Source organism: Capra hircus, chromosome 7 (genome assembly GCF_001704415.2).
Source record: "Capra hircus breed San Clemente chromosome 7, ASM170441v1, whole genome shotgun sequence".
NCBI lineage: Eukaryota > Metazoa > Chordata > Mammalia > Artiodactyla > Bovidae > Capra > Capra hircus.
The window spans coordinates 59,956,678-59,983,061 of record NC_030814.1 but is presented as its reverse complement, the minus strand read 5'-3'; the positions used below and the strand labels follow the sequence as shown (position 1 = coordinate 59,983,061).

Genomic DNA, 26,384 nt, shown 5'->3' with positions numbered 1-26,384 from the left:
AAATCTCCTAAACATGAGTGTTCTCCAATCAGAAATGTATTTCCTAACAGCAGTGGTACACAATGTCCTGGAGGGAGCCAAAGGAGGAGATAAGTGGAGACTCCTATAAAAACCCAGGTGCATGGGGGGAAATGGATACACGTATATGTACCGCTGAATACCTCTGCTGTTTACCTGAAACTATCACATCATTGTTAATCAGCTATACCTCAGTACAAAATAAAAAGTTTAAAAAAACAAACTCAGGTGCAGTTCCAGGAAACAGAGGAAGCAGTAAGACAGGATGAGAAAGACACAGCAGAAGCCTGCCCCAAATTTTAAGACAATGGCCATCTTTGCAAACATTTTGTGTGTGTGGGTGTGTGTGCGGTAGTCAGGATTATTTATTTGCTTTAATTGGAAGATAATTACTTTATAATATCATGATAGTGTTTGCCATACAGCAATTCATGAAAACACTCGATTTCTGTTTTTCTACCTATGCAGACTGGTCTTGCCCCTAAATAATGAGGTTTAACCCTATTTGTTTCATTCAGAAGTAAGGCACAGGCAATAGTTATCATCATGTCAGAATTTTTTAAAACTCAGCTTGAAATCAATAAAATGGGGGCAGGGCTGGTTAGTAGCTTCAGGGGCTTTTCCCTCACTTCCTCTCCCACTGCTATACTGGACCAGTCACAAATCTCAAAGCAAAAGAGAGCCAACTTGAGCACAAAATCCAGGTCAGTGTAATTGACTATGCCTCTCTGACCTCACACAAGCCCAGAAATGGGCATACAAATCAGAAAAAAGCCATGACAGAAGTCAACGTTCCCTTAAGGAGCTAATTGCTTCACGTGAGGCTGAAAAGGCCAGAGACCAGGAGAACACATTGTCTCAGAGGGCTGCAGGCAGGCTCTGGACCAGCCAGCCCTGCTTCATTAAAATCACCATGTCAGATGCCCTTGACTGGGGTAGCCAGTAGGGAGAGCCTCAAAAAGGTGAGAACTAAGCCAAATAAGGATGGAGGTGGCAAAGAAGCTGCAAAGTCCTTTGCTGTTCACAACTTTTAGTTATTTAGCATGAGCATGATCAATGTGACTGACAGGAATAATAAACCAGCCAACAAAGACAATGATGTGATGGTTAAGATCACACTTGAACAGTCAGCATAATTTATCCTCTAACCGGGTCAGGAACTGGAAACTTGTTGCTGTCATTATTGATAACAATATACAGAACACTTACACTGTGCCAGTGAATGCAGTTTCCACAATTCTCAATTCTCAAGACAGCTACAAAAGTAGCTATTATTACTCCCATTCTATAGATCATGAAATCAAGGCTTAGAGAAAGTAAGCATCTTGTTAACAATCTGAAATCTAACAATAGAAGATTAAGAAACCAAGTGAGCTGATCCATGAGTGGGGCTTTAATTAAACTGTAGTTCCCCAGTAGCATATTGGACACCTTCTGACCTGAGTCGGGGGAGATCATCTTCTGGTGTCTTATACCTTTGCTTTTTCCAAGAATACTGGATTGGTTTGCCATTCCCACTTCCAGAAGATTACGTTTTGTCAGAACTCTCCACTATGACCTGTCCATCTTGGGTGGCCCTGCACAGCATGTCATATACTTTCATTGAGTTATGCAAGTCCCTTCACCATGACAACACTGTGATCTATGAAGGGTGGACTGAGGAGGCTTTACAAATAGCTGATGAAAGAAGAGAAGTGAAAAGCAAGGGAGAAAGGGAAAGATAAACCCAACTGAATGCAGAGTTCCACAGAATAGCAAGGAGAGATAAGAAGGCCTTCTTAAGTGAACAATGCAAAGAAGCAAAGGAAAACAACAGAATGGGAAAGACTAGAGATCTCTTCAAGAAAACTAGAGATATTAAGGGAACATTTCATGCAAGGACGGGTATAATAAAAGACAGAAATGGTAAGGACCTAACAGAAGCAGAAAAGATTAAGAAAACATGGCAAGAATATACAGAATAACTACATAAAAAAGGTCTTAATGACCTGGATAACCACAGTAGTATGGTCACTCACCTAGAGCCAGACATTCTGGAGTGTAAAGTCAAGTGGGCCTTAGAAAGCACTACTACAAACAAAGATAGTGGAGGTGATGGAATTCCAGCTGAGATACTTCAAATCCTAAAAGATGATGCTGTTAAAGTGCTGCACTCAATATGTCAGCAAATTCGGAAAACTCAGCACTGGCCACAGGACTGGAAAAGGTCAGTTTTCATTCCAATTCCAAAGAAAGGCAATGCCAAAGAAGGTTCAAATTACTGTATAATTGTGCTCATTTCACATGCTAGCAGGGTAATGCTCAAAATCCTTCAAGCTAGGCTTCAGCAGTACATGAACCAAGAACCTGCAGATGTACAAGCTGGATTTAGAAAAGGCAGAGGAACCAGAGATGAAATGGACAGCATCCGTTGGATCACAGAAAAAGCAACAGAATTGCAGAAAAATATCTACTTCTGCTTCATTGACTATGCTAAAGCCTTTGACTGTGTGGATCCCAAAAAAAGTGTGGAAAATTCTTAAAGAGGTGGGAATATCGGACTGAGAAACCTGTATGCAGGTCAAGAAGCAAAAGTTAGAACCTTACATGGAACTACTGACTGGTTCAAAATTGAGAAAGGAATATGACAAGGCTGTACACTGTCACTTTGTTTATTTAACTTATATGCAGAGTACATATGTGAAATGCCAGGTTGGATGAATCACAAGCTGGAATCAAGATTGCCAGGAAAAATATCAACAACTTCAGATATGCAAAGGATATCACTCTAATGGCAGAAAGTGAAGAGGAACTAAAGAGCCTCTTGATGAGGGTTAAAGAGGAGTGAAAAAGCTGGCTTAAAACTCAGTATTCAAAAAACTAAGATCATGGCATCTAGTCCCATTAATTCATGGCGAATAGAAGGGGAAAAAGTGGAAGCAGTGACATATTATTTTCTTGGGTTCCAAATCACTGCTTACTATGATTGCAGCCAAGAAATTAAAAGACACTTGCTCCTTGGAAGAAAAGCTATAACAAACCCAGACAGCATATTAAAAAGCAGGAACATCACTTTGCCAACAAAAGTCTGTCTAGTCAATGCTATGGTTTTTCCAGTTGTCACGTACGGATGTGACAGTTGGGACATAAAGAAGGCTGAGTGCTTAAGGATTGATGCTTTTGAATTGCAGTACTGGAGTAGACTCCTGAGAGTCCCTTGGACAGCAAGATCAAACTAGTCAATCCTAAAGGAAATCAACCCTGAATATTCATTGGAAGGACTTTGGCCACCTGCTGCAAAGAGTTGACTCACTGGAAAAGACCCTGATGCTGGGAAAGACTGAAGGCAAAAGGACAGGAGAGCATCAGAGGATGAAATAGATAGCATCACTGACTCAATGGACATGAAATTGAGCAAACTCTGGGAGATACTGAAGGACAGGGAAGCCTGGCATGCAGAAATCCTGGAGTCGCAAAGAGTCAGACACTACTTAGTGACTAAACAAGCAACAACAATAGTTAATTTACAATGCTGTGTTAGTTTCAGGTATATAGCAATGTTTCAGATAAAGAATATATACATATATAAAGAATATATATTTACATTATACATATAAATATATAACATATAAAGTATATTCATTATATATATTCTTTATAGTATAGAGAGTATGAAGTATAGTATATATATGTACTTTATATATAGTTTATATATATTATGTATATAATTTATATATATTAGAGTATATATAAAGAATATATATAAACATATACTATAAAGATATATATATAAAGAATATGGGCTTCTCTGGTAGCTCAGATAAAGATTTCGCCTGCAATGTGGGAGAGCTGGGTTCAATCCCAGGATTGGGAAGATCCCCTGGAGGAGGGCATGGCAACACACTCCCGTATTCTTGACTGGAGAATCCCCATGGACAGAGAAGCGTGGTGGGCTACAGTCCATGGGATCACTAAGAGTCGGGCATGACTGAGAGACTAAGCGCAAAGAATATATATTGCATTTATATATGCATGGCATGCAACAGCTTAGTTCCCCAACCAGGGATAGAACCCAAGCCCCCACAGTGAAAGCACAGTCTTAACCAATGGACAGCCAGGGAAGTGCCTCCATTATATTAACAGGTTATTACAAGATATTGAATATAGATCCCTGTACTATACAGTAGGTCCTTGTTGTTCATCTATTATATATACAGTAGTGCATACCTGTTAATTCCAAACTAATTTATCCCTCCCCTTCTTTCCCCTTCGGTAAACATAAATTTATTTTCTATTTCTGTGTTTTCATTTTATAAATAAGTTCATTTGTATCACTTCTTTTAGATTCCACATATTGGTGACATTATATGGTATTTGTCTTTATCTGATTTCCTTTATTTAGTATGATAATCTCTAGATCCATCCATATTGCTGCAAATGCCATTATTTCTTTTTTATGGCTGAGTAGTAGTTCATTGAATATATCTACCACTTCTACTTTATCCATTCATCTATTATTGGGACACTTAGGTTGCTTCCATGTCTTGGCTATTGTAAATAATGCTCCTATGAACACTGGACCCCTGAGTGGTTTAAACCACTGAGACATACCATCCATTCCTTCACTTTTTCTTTTAGAAATGTTTTAAAGGTTTGCTTGGGTCACAAAATAAGGTCCACTGCTTCAGTGGCTCCATTCTTTACAGAACACACAGCAGTCTGGCCTGGGCACTACTTATTGTTTCTAAACAAGTGGAAACTTCAAATCTATTTCCTTTGAGGTAAGAGCAAAAGGAAATACTTACAAACAGGAGAAAAATCGGCATTACACCCAAAAACCTCACCTGTGAGAGTTGTAAGATAATGAACAAGGCAGTCAATGGAGGCAGGGCCTTCTCCTTCCATAGGGATTTTTAACTGCAATTACATCTTGCATCTTTACAAGGTTCTAAATAAGTCCAACAACTTCTACGGCCATCTTCTGCAAGCCCTCTGGCTTGAGTCTCAGCTCTGCCACTAATAGGCTGGTGGCCCTAAAAAAGGTACATGGCCCATTTCACGTGCCTGAAGCTCATTTCATCAGTAAAATAGGAACCTATCAAAAGTAAAACTGAAGCACTGGGTGATGACAGAACTAGAAGGGTACCTTCTGACTCTCTACTCACCCAAGGAACCACAAAGAGCCATCCCTTGAATTTGAACCAGACTCAATCCTGATGTTTGCAATGAAATTGATATAAAGACCTCCTAGGATGATCTCTTCCAGTACAGAAATGATGTGAATTTAGACTTACTATAATCAAAATCAAATCCGATGAGTGAATATAATCTAAATCAAAATCCCATGAGTATGACATGCAGAGGGTCACAAAATCAGTATTAAACTCCTTGCTAAGGAGTTGGCCTCTTATGCTTCCAATGTCTACTACTCCCTGGGTTCAAAGCATGATCAATCAATGTTTGTATTGATTGTCCTACTTTATGTTTCTTCCTCTGAACTGAAGCCTGCTAGTTTTCCACAGTTTGGTCAGATGGATGCTACCTCCTTGGGAGCCTCACAGAGATAAGAGGCATAAGCATGAAAGTATTCACAAATGTAAAGAAATATCCATTTAAAAGTCCACTGGCATCAGCCTTCCTCATCAGACCTTTGGGATGCATTTCTCATCTTCCACTTTCTAGAACTCCTCTCTCTCACAAGACAGAAAGGGCAGACAACTTGCAGAAGGGAAGTGGCAAGACATGGATCAATTCACTGACTGCTGTATGTTCCTCTACCTGTGATGACAGTAAGTGGTAATTAAAAGGCATAATCAAGAATGCTTTCAGTCAAGACACAGCCAGCAAGCAGACCTCAGAAACATACCCCTTCCCATTTCTCTGTGAATCTGACATGTGACATGGGCTGAACAGGCACTACTCAATTTTCAGGCCAAGAACATCTGTGCTCAGCTGTGATAAATAAAGGCCAAGGAGGCACTAGAGAAACAAATGGCAAGTGCAGTACCTGAAAACTCTTAAGATTTGGAAGAAAATAAAAACAGTAGAGAATATACTCAATTCCAGCCTATTTGGAGAAGTCCAGGTAAAAATATCCCTCCTACCTCCACTCATATTCCATTTCTTCTCCAACTCCCTTAACATCATTAGGCTTTGAAGCAGACAATACAGAATAACGCCAGAAAGGGACAAACAACTTCTGCTCTGAATTATTAAGAATAGCAATAAGCAAAAAATAAACATGCTGCTGCTAAGTCACTTCAGTCGTGTCCGACTCTATGCAACTCCATAGATGGCAGCCCACCAGCTCCGCCGTCCCTGGGATTCTCCAGACAAGAACACTGGAGTGGGTTGCCATTTCCTTTTCCAATGCATGAAAGTGAAAAGTGAGAGTGAAGTTGCTCAGTCGTGTCCAGCTCTTAGCGACCCCATGGACTGCAGCCCACCAGGCTCCTCCATCCATGGGATTTTCCAGGCAAAAGTACTGGAGTGGGTTGCTACTGCCTTCTCTGTTAATTGGCTATATCCCAATAAAAATTTAAAAGTTAAAAAAATGAGCCTTGATGACTATATTAGTGAGACAATATAGGATAAGACCGTGCATTCTCAATGAGGCAAAATCACCCCCCAAGCGGTGAAAATTGATTCCTGAGGAAGAAAAAAAAATCTTAGATATTACAACAGCTTGTGGCCCTTTGGACCACAGTACATAAACAGATACACAGTATATTTGTTGTATTAAAATTCCATTGATTAGAGGCAAAGGGGCAATTAAGGGGAAAAATGTCTCAAAAGGTGCTAATGAACAAAAAGTTGAGAGACATCGGATTAGATGTCCAAAGGGACAACCCAGTTTCCAAAAGAACCTGATCATATTGGCACCCTAATCTTTCATTTCCACGACTTAGCAGCAGCAGCAGCAGCAGCAATCTTTCACTTCCAGCCTCCAGAACTGCAGGAAATAAGTGTGTGTTATTTAAACCACCCAATCTACGGTGTTCTATTATAGCTGCGCATAATAAGTTACTTCTCAAGGCCTCAAATTCTTCCTAGGACCCTGTTAGGAGAATGAGGGCAGACATGACCAGCCAACACAACCACACCCTTGTCCATCAGTCTGGGCTAAATATAGCTCAGCTGCTCTTGGATTCTGTCTCCAAGGTAGAAAATTGCACAAGTGAGGATGTCAGGTGTAAACTCTTCACAAATCAGGAAAACTCTGGCAGGTTCTCCACATGTGTCCTGAGTAGCTTCCCTCTTTTATGATGTTTTTATTCCAAAGACAAATTCAATTATTGTTGAAGCTGGTCATCAGGGGTCACCCACCGCCTCACCTGAATGACAACCAGCCATCCTCCTTCCCTACTTGGCAGTAAAACCCTTGGTGGAAGTAAATGAAGAAGAGGGAAGGATATTCCTTCCTTACACCATATACAATTAAAGTAAGAAGCTCTGTACTGCAGAAGACTAAGACTTGCAGCTTAAAGCCTACTCAGAGAAGGATAAAGCATTCATCTTCGCTCAGAAAGAGAAAAGATTAGCTCACAAGAACAGGTCTCCAAACTGACTCCAAATCCAGGAGTTAGAGATGACTGTGCTACAGAGCATGATCCAAACACCAGCTGAGGCCCCACAAAAAAATCCCCAGGAATCCACAACCAAGGGGCTGGCACTGTAAGAATGTTCAGATTAGCTCTCTGAAAAGAGGCTTACTCCAAGAGACTGGCAGACAGCCTCCACTGCACAGCGTCACTCAGGAAAGGATAGAAAATGAATGAAAAAAAAAAAGACAGGAGGCAGGATGAGAAGGTCAGAGCATGAATCTACGAACATAATGAAATGACAATTAGAAGGCATCTGCCTATTTGGAAAAAGGTACAACTTGCCTTTACAAACTCTCTTGTCTTTTTGAATATTTTCATTAATAGCAAATCTTTATTGAGGATGCAGTGACTGCATTCCTATGTCCCAAAAGCTTCATAGGAACTACCTCATTTAACCACTCTTCAAAGTATTATTCCCATTTTTATCCACTAGAAAACCAAGCCTTAAAAGTGAAATAATTTGTTAGAGGTCATATTCCCAATAAGTGATAGAATCAAAAGTCATGTTCAGGGAATTCCCTAACAATCCAGTGGGGAAGACTCCATGATTTCACGGCCAAGGGCCCAGGTTCAATCCCTCGTGGGGAACTAAGATCTCACAAGCCATGCAACATGCTCACCCCATCCAAAAAGAAAAAAAACTCACATTTCCACTAGGTCCACTTCAAATGAACTGTTAATTCATCTGAGGTCACATGACAGGTTGCCTAACCATGCCATTTGTAGTTTAAAAAAAAAAAGAATAGCAGCAACTGTATGGTGTCATGTATTAATGAAACTGATCTCTCATATGGTTCAAAAACATCTCTGACAATTTCAAGATGGATTTTCAAAACTATTTTGTACAAAGGCCATATCAAAAAAAATTCTTTTTAATGGGACTTCCCTGGAGGTCCAGTGATTAAGACTCTACACTTCCGATGCAGGTTTGATTCCTGGTTGGGAAACTAAGATCCCACAAGCTGAGTATGGAGGCAAAAAAGAAAAAACAAAAGGTCATTATCAGGATGTTACCCTCAACCCCCACCACTTACACATGCCATTCTAAAAGAGAACACTACTCACTGAGAATTAAGTTCTGGCTTGCTTATTTTAAAGCCATTTTGTTACTTTGCAGCTTTTTAATTATTCTTTTCTCCTGTCAACGAAACACACCAGGGCTCAAAACTGGCCTCTGCAGAAAAGTAATAGCTGGCATTCAAAGACATCAGGCAAGAGGAAGAGAGCAAGAATCAGAGGACAAACCTCATTCCTGCACTACCACATCTCTACTAACATACTACCCATTCTCACCATCTGTAAAATGGGGGCAGTAAGTCTTGTCTATTGTCAATTTCATCTGAACAGCACACGTATTAATCTGCAGATTAAATCCACTAAACACCCAAAAGAACAGTAAAAATAAGTCTGATACGGCAACACCTTAAAAACCTAAGGGCCGAGCTTCCCTAGTGGCTCAGTGGTAAAGAATCCACCAGCTAGTGCAGGAGATAAGAGTTCCATCCCCAGTCCGGGAAGATCCTACCTGTTGCAGGGCAACTAAGCCCAAGTGCACCATAACTACTGAGGCTGTGTTCTAGACCCACGTGCCTCAACTACTGGAGTCCAAGCCCCTAGAGTCCCTGCTCCACAACAAGAAAAGCCACAGCAATGAGAAGCCGGCACACAACTAGAAAGCAGCCCCCACTCTCCATAACTAGAGAAAAAGGCCATGCAGCAATGAAAGCCAAGCACAGCCAAAATTAAGTTAAAAAAATTTTAATTCCATTTAGAAAAAAGCCCAAGGACCAAGTTCTCAACTGAAGCTACAGACCAAGTCCTGATCCATTCCACACAAATATCAATCCTGATATCCTCCTGTCCTAGCTCCCATCAAAATCCTATCCAATCTCCAAATCTGGCTATAATTTTACCAGAAAAGAAATTTGGGTGGGTTGAGAGCTAAAAGGACACAGATACAAAACACATCTTCTACACTGTCTAAACAAACATTGCGTTTTAAATATCAATTTATTCTCTTGGCAAACATGAAGAATTCATTCTTTTCCTGCTTACCTAGTCTAGGTTTAATCTAACTTCCTAAATCCCCAAAACAAGTTTGCTGTTTTATTTAGGTCAGAAAGCAAGCTGGACTTGAATTCGAGGCCAAGTATTTAAAAATATTTATTTAAAAAACTAATCTTACATATGAATCATATATTTTAAGTTATTTTAAGGTATCAAACAGCCCTCTAGGTCCTCTAGAGCAAAGGAACTCCCCACATACACGCACTAACCTCACAGGTGCTGGTTATTTCCTGATTACCTTGTTTTTCCCACATGTGGCTCATAGTTCAAATGATTTTCTATTGGTTTCTGTAGCAGAGAATTTCAAAGTGAGGATGTCGGGACCACCTGAATCAGAACCACCTGGGGAGAGCGGCAGGTACCCATGCCTTACTTTATCCAAAATGCCTGAAAATAATGCCCAGAGATAAACACAACCCTCTGGGTGATTTGAAACACACCAGGGATAGGCACAACCTTCTGGTGATTTGAAACACACCAAAGTCTCTAACTCTGACTTTACAGGCAAGTATTTCATCTACCTAGAGCAAAGGAAAACACAAGATCGAAGTGGAAATACAACGCGGGTAGCGTTCAATTCCATATGGTGAAGAGACACCAGAATGTCAACCCTGGAGCATCTGGACAAATGAAGAAACTGAGACCGGGAGAAGAGAATAGGGAAGGAAATGAAAACAAATGAGAAGCCAAAAGCCTGTCTCGGACCCCCACTGCCTCATCTCCTGGCATTCAAGCAGGTATCCTGGAGACGTTCTGAGTGGAAAAGACAGGGAAGGCAGCGTTGGGCTGAGAGGCCAAGTCTGCACAAACTAGTGAGGAGTCCAGAGCCCACTTACACGTCCCGCTTCAGAGACACTGGTGGGATGTGTAGGGACCCCGAACAGTGCTGGGAAGGCGCCAGGGCCGCTGGCGGGTAGAGACCGGAGCAGGGCCCTGAGCCTCCAGCCCAGGCCCAGGGCCGGGTGGCCTTACTGCCCCTACCTTCGGCTTCCCGCCCGGCAGCCCAGGGGCAGACACAATCCCCACAATTCCAGGCGGCCGCTGCGGCAACCAGCTCCCCGTACGCAGACGCGACGGCCACCGTCAGAACCCGTGAGCGCGCGGCTATTATGTCACTTGCCTCCTCACCCAATTGTCGCCTTCCAGAACAGCCGACCGGTGTCCCACTGCCTTTCCCGCACTCGGAGTTGTTAGCCCCGCCCCCTCGCTTCTGTTAAGTCCCGCCCCCTAGCGTCTACCTGAGCGAACTTCCTGGTGCTTGTTTAGCCCAGTATCCTTCCGCCGGTGTGAGATACTTGCGGGTCCGACTTGCTTCTAAGTCAGAGAGAAATAGAACTTTGAAGTTTCGTCTCTGATTCCCCAACAGCTTCTTCTTCGCGGAAAAATCATCAGAAAGAAACTAGAGGTGGCACTGCACCAGAAGTCCAGTGGTTAAGATTCAGTGCTTCCACTATAGGGGCATGGGTTCAATGCCTGGTCGAGGAGACTGCAAAGCCTCGTGGTTCAGACAAAAGAAAGAAAGATACCAGAGGGGTAGGGAGTGAAAAAAATCAAACTGGTGTGACTCAGTTGCGATAAAGCAGTAAATGGGCTTCCCTGGTGACTCAGAGGGTAAAGAGTCTGCCTGCAATGTGGGAGACCCGGGTTCTATCCCTGGGAAGATTCCCCTTGTGAAGGAAATGGCAACCCACTCCAGTATGCTTGCCTGGAGAATCCCCAGGGACAAAGGAGCCTGGTAGGCTATAGTCCATAGGGTCCCAAAGAGTTGGACACTACTGAGCAACTTCACTCTCTTTTCAGTCTCAAACAATAGACAGTCATTTTAGAAAATTCATACAGAATAGGACACCTGCAAGTCACCTACTTTATATACTTGCATATTGTGTGAATTGACAATGACCAATTATTTTAAAAATAAAAGTTAACTGCAGTTCTAGTTCTGCTCTACCACCAAATGTCTTATTTATATATGCCAAGTGTCACATATACATTATATTTACTTCTCATAACTTTTTAAGATCAGAATTGTCACACACACACACACACACACACACACACACACACACATCCCTTCTCATAGATGGGGAAGCTATGGCTCAAAGAGGTTGAAGGACTTACGCAAAGTCATACAGTCACAAAGTGCTAGAACTGGGATTTTAAGTCAGATTTGGATGCCTGCAAAAGTCCTGTTCTCTTTCCATAGTACCTTCTTGCCTGGAAGGGCTTAGTGTTAGTCGTTTAGTCCTATCTGACCTTTTGAGACCCCCATGGACTGTAGCCGCCCAAGCTCCTCTGTCCATGAAATTCTCCAGGCAAGATAGGTAGTCGTTCCCTTCTCCAGGGGATCTAGGCTTCAGTGAATACTGCCTCTTTATTAGAAAGACCTGTGTAAGGCACTTCACTGAGACTGGGTGGGAAAGGACAGGGAACTGCTCGCTTTTTCCACGGAACACTCAGGAGACCAGTGAGAGTAGCTGGACCCAGGAATAATTCTAGTTTGTGTCACTGCCTAGTACCATGAAGACAGGTAATAAATGTTCAACAAATATTTATTGCATCTGTGATACATTGCAGAGTGAACATATAAATTACAATTGAGCCTGACACAAGTTATAAAAAAGATATTAATAAAGTACTACAAGAGTAAGAAGCTTAAAAATAGAATAAACTCAAATCTCAGAATTCATACATAAATGCATGAGCCAAGAAAAGAGTCCAGCTGGACAGAGAGCAGCCAGCACTCACAGGAGCCTGGCTTCCTTCTTGGGACAGATCTAACCAGGTCAAGTATGTACTGAAGGGAAATTTCATGTCCCCAATCTCCAAACCTTTAAAAGCCCTGTTTGAGAGCCACCTTCCCAGGGGAATTAGCTCTGAGCTCAAGCCTATTGTGGTGCTAAAATCAGTGTGTAAGGCTGGGCCTAACCAGACTGTCTTTATTCTCATGGCCCCAAAACAAGGAGGACCACTGTAAAGGCAGAAAGTTTGAAATCCAGGGATCAGATTTGGTGGTAGGATCCCACTGGGCTTTTCTCTTTGTTTCCCTGTATTACTCTTGGAATTGAGCAGAAGTAAATTTTAAATTTCCTTTTAAATAAGTAAACAACGACTAAAAATGCCCTCTGTCCCTTAAAGCTCTGTTGGAGAGTTTCCAAGTTCCCTCTTCTGCTCCCCAGAAGAGCAACACGTTTGAAAGGTAAAGGGCCTGAGGAATCCTCAGGAAAAGAAAAAAACCACAACAGCCACCCCAGGGCCCTAGCTAGGCAGAGATTTATATGTTCAACTGCCTTCCTTAACAAGCAAAATGCATGAGTGGATCATTTCTCCTCAGACCAACCTTTTTCAGTCTCCCACAAGCCTGATACCTAGCTGTGTGAAAGCTTTCTGGCATCAGGAATGGCTCACCGGTCTCTCTGGGTGGCCCTGGAATGTTGAGTGTCAGGAGTTGGAGCCCTAGCTCTCAGTCTCACCACCCTATTTTCCTGCTTCCCTCCTCTCTGCGTGCCCCTCAATCCCAGCGCTCACCATACTCTTTAAATACTGCTGCCAGCAATCACTTCTGGACTCTAGACATTTTATTTACTTGAACATGAGTACATGCCAGCAATTGGCTGTGAGGATACAGCTATGACTTCCCTGGTGGCTTAGATGGTAAAGCGTCTGCCTACAATGTGGGAGACCCAGGTTCGATCCCTGGGTTGGGAAGATCTCCTGGAGAAGGAAATGGCAACCCACTCCAGTATCCCTGCCTGGAGAATCCCATGGACGGAGGAGCCTGATAGGCTACAGTCCATGGGGTCGCAAAGAGTCGGATACAACTGAGCGACTTCACTTTCTTTTACTTTCATACAGCTATGATACTATCCCACCTGTTCTTACCTTCAGAGAGCTCAAAGTCAGATGAGAAATTCAGAAATGTAAAGAGATCAAATCAACCCAGTCCAGCAAGGACCATAAAACAGAAATATTAACAAAAAGCTATAAGAATAAGCCCACTCTGTTCACACTGCTATCTTTCCAGATCCCTTATGTGAATAAAATTCTTTCACATTAGTCATCTTGTTTCTTTCAGACAGCCCTATGAGGCAGATGGGGCTGATTTTTATCCCCGTTTTACAAATAAAAGAAAAACTCTTCTCTCTGAACTCTTCTGATCTGTGCTGTCCAACACAGTAGCCAATAGCCATGTGTACTATTTAGATTTAAATTAATTAAAATTAAATAAAATTTAAAACTCGGTTTCTTAGTCACACTGGTCACATTTCAAGCGCTCAAGAACCACATGTGGTTACTGTCTACCATATTGGACAGTGCAGATTATGAAACATTTCATCATCGCTAAAAGTGCTATTGGACAACAGTGCTTTAGCGGTCCCGAGAGCCTGAGAGGCAATGCAAGGGCAGGAGTATGAAACAGAGAGAGCTCTCTGCATTCCTGGAAAAGTAAATCAAGAGCCAACATGGAAGAAGCAAAACGCTGATGGGCTACTTCCGAGGAGACCAAGAGGAACTGGCCATCAGAGCCAGGGTTCTCTACTTCCTGGGCTTCATTCAACTGCACTAGATGGCACAGGCAAGGCAAGGCAAAGACCAGATGACCTCTGTCCTGAGACCTGGCACACTTGAGCCCATAAACAGCTTCCTCGGTGGCAGTCAGAAATTTTAGATCTCTCTATCCCAGGAGACATCAAGGACCCCAGTGTCTGTGCTTTGCTCTGTCTCTGATGCATTTCTGGAAAGGGAAATTTTAAAAACAGTGTTTTCAGCCCCTGTGAAAGGCTTGTGAGGCCTCTGGATAGCAACCTCCCACCTGCTAGAAGGCTTTGGCATCTCCAGGGGGGGTTAACCAGAAAAAAGGTCAGTAAATTTAAGCTGCATTTGCTTTCAGCTGAACAGGCCTCTCTGGCTCAAAGGGAAAACATGCAGAAGAAGAGACTTAGAAGATAGACAAGATTTCAAAGGGTTCTCAGCAAACAATTCCCACTGAGGTCAAAGTTAAACCCCAAGAACCGTAACGAACACCTTCAACCACACACCTACTGAAGTACACAGACATCTGACACAAATAAACCGCCTACAGTCACTCACAAAGGCATCAAATCACAGGAACACACACACAGTTAGGGCAGACACAGCTATAGCTGCATAACAAAGCATCCACATTTATTTAACAATTTGGGCAGGGCTTGGTAGGGAAGAACAGACTCTGTTCTGTGCACTGTCCCCTGGGGGTGGCTCCACTAAGCCACAGTGCTCACTCACATGGCTGGCAGGTAGGACCTCAGCTGGGGGTGTCAGCCAAGACACGGATGAGTGGCCTCTCCCTGTAGCTGCTTGGCTTCCTCACAACTTAGTGGCTGGTTTCCAAGAATGAGCATCCCAAGAGAACCAAGCGTTAAGGTGCCTGGTATTTTTATGATCTAGCCTCAGAAGTCGTGTAGCATCATTTCTGCCACACTCCATTGGTTGAGGGAGTCACAGAGGTCTGCCTTCATTTGAGAAGGAAGGGGAGCCCACTTCTCGATGGGAGGAGTGTCACCATCATCTTGTAAAGAGAACATGTGGGATGGGATATATCATGGCAGCCACCTCTGGAGAATACAGTTGGCCACAAGCCCCATACCCTGGCACAAACACTCACACTCACGCACTCAGATTACACATCCAGATTCATAATACACACTGCACACATACATGTTTACATGTATAGATAAATTAAAACATCTTGCATTTACATATATGAACTCTGTTACATATTGATAATGCACACTGCCACAGACACATTTCTCTATAATTACACAATTAGACATATCTAGTGAAACATGCAAAGATACGTAAAACGTAGCCTTGAAAGCCGATCGGAGACTGTAGGGAAACCAGACTGGTGACAGATGGAGTATAACCTAGATGTCAGCTGTCCCCTCGTTCTGCTCCATTTCCCCCACAAGAAGCCATACTGCAAAAGCATCAGGATGAAACGCAGGATATAGTGAAGGCATTGTAGGGTGATGGGGGAGGACATTAATACCACACACCCTGCAGCAAACAACCTGACAGCCTACCTGAGCCATTCCTCCCCCACCTTCATGTACACGCCTCACCTATGTCACCTCCATGGATCGTATTTTACTATTTTCTTTCCCTTGCACAGTACCCAGCCATCTAGTTCACATCTGTCTCCTAGATTTTCCCTCAAGTTTCCAAATTCCTCACCCACCCCTTAACCATACAGTTCAGGTTTGCCCAGGCCCATAGTAAAGGACTGATGTAAAGACAAAAAGGCAGGACCGAAAGTGGAACCAAGCGGTCTGAAAACAAGCTACTCTTTAATCTCTCCTTCTCACGGACCACTTGTTCTCTTACTGTTGACATCTGCATCACACTGAGATGTCTAACTGGCCAAGACAGTTGACCTGTACATTCCAAATTTGGGGCAATCCTGGTTGACTGTAATAGTTCACTGCAATCTCCACGGCCCCACTCTGGAAGAGCCCTAAGAATCAGGCCACTGCAGGTCCACTGTAGGGCAGGCCCATGTGGACCTGCTCCTAGTCCAGTCTGTGCCTACCCCTATATAAGGGCTACACAGGGAGCTGCAGGAGGGATGGTGTCTGCTACAAGGGAATCCTGGGCATGGTGAGTACAGTGACTGACCACACCAACGCAGACCTGGGTCAGCAAGCCAATGAGGGAAGAACACTTCCCTCCTCTGACATTGGCCCCAGTAAAGGTTTCCAAGCACCAAAGCTTTGGGAGATCACATGTGAAGAATAAGGCCTGCCATGTGGCATATCACAGAACACTGGATCATTAAATCCAATATCACTTTTAGCAGAGAGCCTAGATTTGGGGTTGTGAGTAATTTAAGAATACACTTTGAAATCAGACAGACATTTTAAGTCCTGACTGCTCCTCACTAGCTCAGCAAGTTGTTTTAAATTTAACCAACATCAGAGGTGTGTTTCCTTATTTGTAAAAAGCACATAATATTAGTACTCACCTCAATAATTGTTATGGGGATTAAATAGGATAATATATATAAAGAATTCAGTCTGGTGCTTAGCAAAGTAACTGCTGAGTAGTTCTTAGCTATTTGTACTATTCTTTTCCATGCCTGTTGGCTACACAGACATTGTGCTAGAGGCTGGGCAAAGTTAAATGACACAAATATATACCCGTGGGTACTTACAGACTCACACAGGGATCCTGCTTTATATCCTATTCATATTCTAAGTAATTATCCCACTCCCAGGTGTACACACACTACACATGCATTATACATCATGCTCAGAATGTATAGGAGCTTTTGTGGAAAGGTTGGAAGAAGAGGTATTACTCAGGCAGACAAATCCTCCCTCTAGTCAAAAATGAGACACACAAAAAATGAAAGGTATGGCAATGCCTCTGGGACAGAGGGTTTCAAGGGGGCTCTTCCACGGAAAAGGATACGGCATTTTCTGAGTTGGGTAAGACAAGTTGAATGTGGTTTTTCTCAGCAGTGTTTTTATTACTCCATATGTTGGAGCACACAACAGGCCAGCTCAGGTGACAAGGGGCTGGTCGTGTGCAACTAATCATTCTTATTTGTTTACCTAGTGTGGTTTCTTATTTCCCGACGGCCTCTGCAGAGACGCCCAGGGTGGGAGGAATTGGCACCAAGACCATTATGGAATTATGAGACCCACCATTAGAGCCACTATGGAGAAGTAACCCTTCCCTGGCTAGACTCTCACTACATGGCCATGTGTGCACCCTTCTACTGTCTGTTCCTCAGGAACTGAGCTGAGGAGTGGGGTAAGGTTGAGGTGTCCTTCCCCATCTCCTGGGGATCTAGGGGTTCTGGCCTTGTCCACTCCTCATCCTAAGGAACAATGACAATAATGACAACGCAAAGTTAAACAGAACTTTACAGTGTGTAACACTTTCTCAGATTCACTATACCATTTAATTCTCACAGGAATCCTGTGAGATACAGGATACATTGTCCCTCATTAACCGAAAAGGAAACTCAAGTTCAAACACTCTGAGAGATACGACATAGTAGAGAAGACCCAAGGTAGTCCCAATATGGGACATATGGAAAGGAGTCCTTCTAAGAGTTCAATTAGACCTCAGCCTTGATCAAGCTGAAAATCTAATATTTTTTTATTACAAATCACTCAGATTTTATCTACCAGAGTATATCCATTAGTTAACAAACTTATTGAGTTCATATGCCAGGTGGTGTGCTAAGGGTTGGCAATATAATAGTGAGTGAGCTGACTTAGTCCTCAAGTTAATTAAGGAAAGTCTCAACGGTTTTGCATTCCCGTCATTCAGTGGTGGGTTATATTTCCCCTCCCTTTGAATCTGGCTTGGCCTGTGACTGCTTTGACCAATGGGGCATACAAAAGGTGACACTCTCCAATTATAAGCCCTCTTTGAGAGTTTCCATTTTGGTTTTTTGGATATCTGAGCCACCTTTTATTAAAGTCCAATCACCCTGAGGGATAGACAGTGTGGACAGGGGCCCAGCTGAACCCAGGCTTCCAGCCATCTTATCAAGGTACCAGATAAATGAATGAAGCCTTCTTGGACCCTCTTGACCAGACTAGCTTCTAGCTAAGTGCCACTGAGCAGTGCCAGTTAATATCACATGGAAAAATCATCCAACCAAACCGCTCCTGAAGTCCTGATGCATAAAATCATGAGATGTAACAAAATGTATGTTTTGGCAAACCTTTTCTATAAAGGGCCAGATAGTAAGTACTTTAGGCTTTGTGAGCCATGTACTGTCTCTGTCGCATATTATTCTTTTAGAGGGGTTTCTTTTATAACCCCTTAATATTGTGGGAAAAAAATTCTTAGTTTTTCAGTTGTACAAAAACAGGTGGTAGGCTAGATCTGGCACCAGGGTCCTACTAAGCCAGCCTCTGCTGTAGGCCACTAAGGTTCAGAATAGTTTGTTACTTAGAAACAGCTAACTAGAACAGTCCATTCCTTCATGAAGCTAAAAGACTTCAAGGAAGACAACATAAAACAAACAAACAAAAAAAACAATAGTTACTAATTAATCAAATTGCTACACATGCTCCAGGAGCCGGGGGACTTTAACATCACTGATCAGTTCAGTTGAGTTCAGTCGTTCAGTTGTGTCTGACTCTTTGTGACCCCATCAACCACAGCACACCAGGCCTCCCTGTCCATCACCAACTCCAGGAGTTTACCTAAACTCATGTCCATTGAGTCGGTGATGCCATCCAACCATCTCATCCTCTGTCGTCCCCTTCGCCTCCTGCCTTCAATCTTTCCCAACATCAGAGTCTTTTCAAATGAGTCAGCCCTTTGCATCAGGTGGCCAAAGTATTGGAGTTTCAGCTTCAACATCAGTCCTTCCAATGAACACCCAGGACTGATCTCCTTTAGGATGGACTGGTTGGATCTCCTTGGAGTCCAAGGGACTCTCAAGAGTCTTCTCCAACACCACAGTTCAAAAGCATCAATGGCTCCCCACAAAAGCAACATTTATACTGAGAATTGAAGGATGACTAGAAGTTTGCAGGTGAAAAGAAACAAAGGAGAATATACTGGGCCCACCATTTTGGATCAGTGTGGGATGCTCTGAAGGGCAGTGCTAGTTTCAGAGCCCTCTCTTGGATTGACCAAAACTTCTTCCTCCATCCAATCTTCTTCTGCCTTCTTTCTTTCATAAATATCGTTCCCTAACAAACATCTGGGGTCGCAGAGTCGGACACGACTGAGTGACTGAACTGAACTGAACCGAATAAGCATCTGGAACCCTGATCTCTATCTCAGTTCCTTTCTCTGGATAACCCAACCCATGACACTTGCTAAAACAAAAAGGGAATTTATTGACTCATGTAAGTGGAGAGTCCATAGGTATACTCCTGAGTTTCAACAGAGGTAGACTTAAAGCTCCAGCTAGGGTGACCAATGTGGAACAAAGGATTTTCAGTCCTAAAACCAGGAAAATCACACACAGACTCCAATGTATAACCAGGTCTTAAGGACTTCCCTGATAGTCCAGTGGTTAAGAATCCACCTGCAAGGAGATCAAACCAGTCAATCCTAAAGAAAATCAGTCCTGAATATTCATTGGAAGGACTGATGCTAAAGTTGAAGCTCTAATACTTTGGCCACCTGATGCGAAGAAGTGACTCATTGGAAAAGACCCTGAGGCTGGGAAAGATTGAAGGCAGGAGGAGAAGGGGACAACAGAGAAAGAGATGGTTGGATGGCATCACCAATGCTTTGGACACGAGTTTGAGCAAGCTCCAGGAGTTGGTGATGGACAGGGAAGCCTGGTGTGCTGCAGTCCATGGGGTAGCAAAGAGTCAGACACAACTGAGTTACTGAATTGAACTGAATGTTGTACAGTTATCACCATTATCTAATTCCAAAATATCTTCAGTACCTCAAAGAAATGATCATTCACACATTCTCCCTCCCTCCAATCGCTGGCAGTCATGAATGTACTTTCGATCTCTATAGATTTACCTATTCTGGATATTTCATATAAATGTAATCATATAATATATGGCCTGTCTTCTTTCATTTTGCACAGTGTTTTCAAGTTTCATCCACATTGTAGCATGAACTAGTGCTTCATTCCTTTTTGTGGCTGAATAATATTATCTTTATATGCATATACCAACATTTTGTTTATCCCCTCATCAGATGATGGACATTTGGTTTGTTTCCATCTTTTTATTGTTACGAATAATGCTGCTATGAACATTCACATACAAGTTTTTATCTGAAGACCTATTTTCAATTCTCTTAGGTATATACCTAGGAGTATAATTGCTGGGTCATATGGTAACTATTCACGTCCCCATTTTTTAATCAATCACTGTGGCCTGGTCATAGCAAATACTCTCTTCCAACAACATAAGAGAAGACTCTACACATGGACATCACCAAATGGTCAACACTGAAATCAGATTGATTATATTCTTTGCAGCCAAAGATGGAAAAGCTCTATACAGTCAGCAAAAACAGTACCGGGAGCTGACTGTGGCTCAGATCATGAACTCCTTATTGCCAAATTCAGACTTTGAAAGTAAGGAAAACCACTAGACCATTCAGGTATGACCTAAATCAAATCCCTTATAATTATACAGTGGAAGTGAGAAATAGATTTAAGAGACTAGATCTGATAGACAGAGTGCCTGATGAACTAAGGACAGAGGTTCATGACATTGTATAAGAGCCAGGGATCAAGACCATCCCCAAGAAAAGGAAATGCAAAAAAGCAAAAGGCCTATCTGAGGAGGCCTTACAAATAGCTGTGAAAAGAAGAGAAGCTAAAAGCAAAGGAGAAAACGAAAGATATGTTCATTTGAATGGAGAGTTTCGAAGAACAGAAAAGAGAGATAAGAAAGCCTTCCTCACTGATCAGTGCAAAGAAATAGAGGAAATGGGAAAGACTAGAGCTCTCCTCAAGAAAATTAGAGATACCAAGGGAACATTTCATACAAAGATGGGCTCAATGAAGGACAGAAATGGTATGGACCTAACAGAAGCAGAAGATATTAAGAAGAGGTGGCAAGAATACACAAAAGAACTGTACAAAAAAGATCTTCACAACCAAGATAATCACGATGGTGTGATCACTCACCTACAGTCAGACATCCTGGGATGCAAAGTCAAGTGGACCTTAGAAAGCGTCACTATGAACAAATCTAGTGGAGATGATGGAATTCCAGTTGAGCTATTTCAAATCCTGAAAGATGATGCTGTGAAAGTGCTGCACTCAATATGCTAGCAAATTTGGAAAACTCAGCAGGGGCCACAGGACTGGAAAAGGTCAGTTTTCATTCCAATCTCAAGAAAGGCAATGCCAAAGAATGCTCAAACTACTGCACAGTTGCACTCATTTCACACCCTAGTAAAGTAATGCTCAAAATTCTCCAAGCCAGGCTTCAACAGTACATGAACCATGAACTTCCAGATGTTCAAGCTGGATTTAGAAAAGGCAGAGGAACCAGAGATCAAATTGCCAACATCTATTGGATCATCGAAAAAGCAAGACAGTTCCAGAAAAACATCTATTTCTGCTTTATTGACTATGCCAGAGTCTTTGACTGTGTGGATCACAACAAACTGAAAAATTCTGAAAGAGATGGGAATACCAACCACCTGACCTGCCTCTTGAGAAATCTGTATGCAGGTCAGGAAGCAACAGTTTGAACTGGACATGGAACAACAGACTGGTTCCATATAAGAAAAGGAGTACATCAAGGCTGTATATTGTCACCCTGCTTATTTAACTTATATGCAGAGTACATCATGAGAAAAGCTGGGCTGGATGAAACACAAGCTGGAATGAAGATTGCGGGAGAAATATCAATAACCTCAGATATGCAGATGACACCACCCTTATGGCAGAAAGCAAAGAAGAACTAAAGAGCCTCTTAATGAAAGTGAAAGAGGAGAGTGAAAAAGTTGGCTTAAAGCTCAACATTCAGAAAACTAAGTTCATGGCATCTGGCCCCATCACTTCATGGCAAATAGATGTAGAAACAGGGGAAACAGTAGCAGATTTTATTTTGGGGGGCTCCAAAATCACTGCAGATGGTGACTGCAGCCATGAAATTAAAAGATGCTTACTCCTTGGAAGGAAAGTTATGACCAACCTAGACAGCATATTAAAAAGCAGAGACATTACTTTGCCAACAAAGGGCTGTCTAGTCAAGGCTATGGTTTTTTCAGTAGTCATGTATGGATGTGAGAGTTGGACTATAAAGAAAGCTAAGTCCCGAAGAATTGATGCTTTTGAACTGTGGTGTTGGAGAAGACTCTTGAGAGTCCCTTGAACTCCAAGGAGATCCAACCAGTCCATCCTAAAGGAAATCAGTCCTGGGTGTTCATTGGAAGGACTGATGTTGAAGCTGAAATTCCAATACTTTGGCCACCTCATGCAAAGAGCTGACTCATTTGAAAAGACCCTGATGCTGGGAAAGATTGAAGGCAGGAGAAGGGGACGACAGAGGATGAGATGGTTGGATGGCATCACTGACTCAATGGACATGAGTTTGAGCAAGCTTCAGGAGTTGGTGATGGACAGGGAAGCCTGGCATTCTGCAGTCCATGGGGTTTCAAAGAGTCAGACATGACTGAGCAACTGAACTGGACTGCGGCCTGGAGAATGGAATGGACTGATTGGTTTAAACCTGTGTCATGGGCTCTAATCCTTGTGCTGAGGTTGGAGTCAGCTTCACTAGAATAGCATGGACTGATGAGAGAATGATGTTTCACCAGAAGGAAATGTGGAACAGCTAGCAGATGGAGGGTGAATGGGCTCTAGGCAGCAAGTCTACATATGACCCTTGTACCTAACTACTTTTTGGAAAGCTTACTATGAACCAGGCACTGTGCTAAGTACATGCATTATCTCATTTATCCCTGATAGCAGCTTCATGAGGACTCTACTATTATTCTTCTTTCACAGATGAGGAAACTGAGTCTCAGAAAAGTCAACTAAGTTGCCCAAGTTTGGGTATCTGGGAGGTGGAAATTTGAAGCCAGGTCTGATTGCAAAGCAAAGTGTCAGAGGGAAAAAAAAAAAAAAAGGTTTTTCATTATTTTAAAATGCATCTACTCAAGGCTCTTTTATTTCATTTGCTCAACATTTTTATAATCATTGTAGAAGAGTCTGTAGTCAAAAATTTCCTTTTACATCAAGAACAAGGAAGAAGAGGTTTTATAATGAAAAAAAATCATAGTTGACAATTTTTTTCTTCAGATTTCCAAGTAAGCTTCTAATTTAGTCAGATACTGCATCATTGGCACCGAAATTAAGCAGTCATATTTCTCAGAAAGGCCCCGTGCTTCTTGTAACCAACCATCTTTTTCAAATTGGTCTAGCAGAAATTCAGCTAAATTTTTCTTGTCATGAGATTAGGAAATGCGGAACTCCACATCATGCTCTTAATCTCTTTCAGACATGATTTATAAGAGTTCTTATCACAGGCTATTCTGCCATCCTCATGGTGTGGACCTGTGGCCAGGGATCTCTGACTCCGTACTTTCTGCTCCAGTAGACCAGAGCTTGAACAGTGTGAGATGGGTGGGACAGAAGATGTGAGCTAGCTGAAGAGTTGAAGGGATATAAGGAGCTGCATTTCATTGCTCCCACAACCACCGCCAAATCCAAAAGGCCAGTCTTTGGAATGGCAAGGAGAATAACTTCATATTAAACTGCAAATTGTATAAGATTCATACTAAGTTTCAGGCTTACAGCACCACACTGACATCTTAAGAGACCTCTTCCCACTACTTCCTCCTCCCCAGTACACACACATCCTCACCAAAGCAACTTGCATCCTAAGCCCTTGAAAGATTTACTGCCAGTACCACAGACAAATTAGTGAATGCCTGGGCAGTTGTTTCCAAAGACAGGATGCTCATTTGCATGAGGAGTTGCGTGTCATTTGCATTATATTTGCAAGTAATTTGCATATCATGTCTGCCCTGTCAAAATGCACATAAATCCTTTATACTTTTGCTTTTTTATTTTCTAAAAAGGACTACTCCTCCACATCCTGCCCAGACTGTCTGGTAAAATTACAAGTTGAGTATTCCTAGCTTGATTGTGAAAAGCCTCACATGCCATGCTAAGGAGATCTCAAACTTAGTGAATCCCCAAGGATATCAGAAACCAGTTTGACATGCTTCATTCATTTGTTTCTGCACAACAAATTGTTACTGAACACCTATGATGTACCAGACACTGCAGTGGGTGCTGGGGATATATCTATGAACAATGAGATAAAAATAATTACAACATTAAAAGTTAAATGCTGTCATTTCAGAAGATCTCTTGGCATGAACCCAATCAATAAGTGCAAACAAACACTAAAATCTCCAAGTGCTTCGTTAAAAGGTCATCTGGGTATTACAGCCTATGCTTACCTTTTAAATTAATTCTGAAATTAATAAATGTATTAAAGGGTACTGAAGACCCAAGAGAATACATCCCCAGTGATCCATGAATCCCAGGTTTGAGATGCATTGATTGGAGAGTCATTAATAGATTCAAACAAGGAAATGACCTGGGTTTGTGTCTTAGATCATTCTGGCAACTACATGGCAGATGAGGGTGCTGGAAGCAGTTTCAGGTCAGAGGCTGAAAGATCAGTGAAACACTTCAATAGCCTGAGTGTGATTCAGATGTGGCACTGTCCATACTGCAAGCCTCATGAACCCTGGATCCCTCAATGGCATCTGTCTGAAATCACACCACTTACATCATGGCTTCAGAATTTTTACATAAAAATTCATGTAGTCTCAGAAAGGGGTCATAACATACATCATTTACTTGAAAAGTCAGCTCTAGACATCTCTATCCAAATTCTCATAGGTAGCCATACCGTAAGTGGAAGATTCTTCTCAACTCTTCCATCACCCAGCTCTCAACTGACTCTAATGTCTCTCTCCATCTCTTAAATTCTGGGACTCCAAATACATCATGCTTTAATTTTGTGGAGCAATTCAACTTCTACCTCAAAATGGAGTGTTTGAAAACAAAGGGCCCTTCAGTTTTAGAACCTATGCTATGGAAGATAACAAATAAATTAGAAAAGAAAATCTGCCCTTAAGAAAAAACTAGTAACATCACAAGCACAGAAATTTAAACTTTAATCAGAAATCTTCCAGCAAACAAAAGCTCAGAACCACACGGCTTCACAGCTGAATTCTACCAAAAATTTAAAGAGCTAACACCTATCCTACTCAAACTCTTCCAGAAAATTGCAGAGGAAAGAAAACTTCCAAACTCATTCTATGAGTCCACCATCACCCTAATAACAAAACCAGGAAAAGATGACACAAAAAAAGGAAACTACAGGCCAATAACCTCAGATATGCAGATGACACCACCCTTATGGCAGAAAGTGAAGAGGAACTAAAAAGCCTCTTGATGAAAGTGAAAGAGGAGAGTGAAAAAGTTGGCTTAAAGCTCAACATTCAGAAAACGAAGATCATGGCACACAGTCCCATCACTTCATGGGAAATAGATGGGGAAACAGGGGAAACGGTGTCAGACTTTATTTTGGGGGGCTCCAAAATCACTGCAGATGGTGACTACAGCCATGAAATTAAAAGACACTTATTCCTTGGAAGAAAAGTTATGACCAACCTAGATAGCATATTCAAAAGCAGAGACATTACTTTGCCTACAAAGATCCGTCTAGTCAAGGCTATGGTTTTCCCAGTAGTCATGTATGGATGTGAGAGTTGGACTATGAAGAAGGCTGAGCGCCGAAGAATTGATGCTTTTGAACTGTGGAGTTGGAGAAGACTCTTGAGAGTCCCTTGGATGGCAAGGAGATCGATCAGTCCATTCTGAAGGAGATCAGCCCTGGGATTTCTTTGGAAGGAATGATGCTAAAGCTGAAGCTCCAGTACTTTGGCCACCTCATGCGAAGAGTTGACTCATTGGAAAAGACTGTGATCCTGGGAGGGATTGGGGACAGGAGGAGAAGGGGACGACAGAGGAGGAGATGGCTGGATGGCATCACTGACTCAATGGACGTGAGTCTGAGTGAACTCTGGGAGTTGGTGATGGACAGGGAGGCCTGGCATGCTGCAATCCATGGGGTCACAAACAGTCAGACACGACTGAGGGACTGAACTGAACTGAACAGGCCAATATCACTGATGAACATAGATGCAAAAATCCTTAACAAATTTCTAGCAAACAGAATCCAACAA

The 26,384-nt window shown here is 42.3% G+C and overlaps 1 protein-coding gene across 4 annotated transcripts in view; it reads right to left on the bottom strand.

The window, feature by feature from the left end:
* SIL1 (SIL1 nucleotide exchange factor) overlaps positions 1–10,888 on the bottom strand; it is a 261,032-nt gene extending 250,144 nt beyond the window's left edge. Inside the window, exon 1 of one of the 4 annotated variants that reach the window (XM_018050321.1) lies at positions 10,797–10,888. The gene's annotated coding sequence lies outside the window, so the exon portion shown is untranslated. The other 3 variants (XM_018050320.1, XM_005683002.3, XM_005683003.3) reach the window with 3 other exon arrangements.